Source organism: Laccaria bicolor, genomic scaffold (assembly GCF_000143565.1).
Source record: "Laccaria bicolor S238N-H82 LACBIscaffold_27 genomic scaffold, whole genome shotgun sequence".
In the NCBI taxonomy this organism is placed as follows: domain Eukaryota; kingdom Fungi; phylum Basidiomycota; class Agaricomycetes; order Agaricales; family Hydnangiaceae; genus Laccaria; species Laccaria bicolor.
In genome coordinates, this window is record NW_001889898.1 from 101,476 (window position 1) to 102,443 (window position 968).

A 968-nucleotide genomic window follows, 5' to 3' on the forward strand; every position below is an offset into this window, starting at 1 on the left:
GGTACTTGAAGTACTAAATTTCGGACATTGGTGCAGTCTATGGGGGTTGTCTGGCCTTGTCAAAATTACATCCAAAATTTCGGACATTGGTGCAGTCTATGGGGATCATTATATCTGGATGGAAGTAACTTAAAAAATTTCGGACTTCAGAGCATTCCGCAGGGGGTTGTCTGGTCCATGTCAAAATTACATCTGAAACTTCGGACATTGGTGCACTAATACAAATCCGGATGTTTTGTTGGCTGCATTTTCGGATCAGTGATGTTAACCAAGTTAATCACAAATCCGGACATTTTTCGGCCGCATTTTCAGGTACTTGAAGTACTAAATTTCGGACGTTGGAGCATTCTATGGGGGTTGTCTGGCCCCTGTCAAAATTACATCTGAAATTTCGGACATTTGTGCACTCTACAGAGATTAATACATCTGAATGGAAATGACCCACAAAATTTCGGACTTGAGAGCATTCCATGTGGGGCTTGTCTGGTCCATGTCAAAATTACATCCAAAACTTCGGACATTGCTGCACTAATACAAATCACACTAATACAAATCCGGATGTTTTTTTGGCCGCATTTTCGGAGCAGTGACATTGACCAAGTCAACTACAACTCTGGACATTTTTTCAACCACATTTTCGGGGTAATGACATTCAGCATGTTAAATACAAATCCGGATGTTTTTTTGACCGCATTTTCGGGTACTTGAAGTATAAATTTCAGACATTGGAGCATTCCATGGGGGTTGTCTGGCCCCTGTCAAAATTACATCCAAAATTTCGGACATTGGTGCAGTCTACGGGGATGATTATATCTGGATGGAAATAACTTAAAAAATTTCGGACTTCAGAGCAATCCATGGGGGGGCTGTCTGGTCTGTGTCAAAATTACATCCGAAACTTCGGACATTGGTGCACTAATACAAATCCGGATGTCTTTCTGGCCACATTTCGGAGCAGTGACGTCACC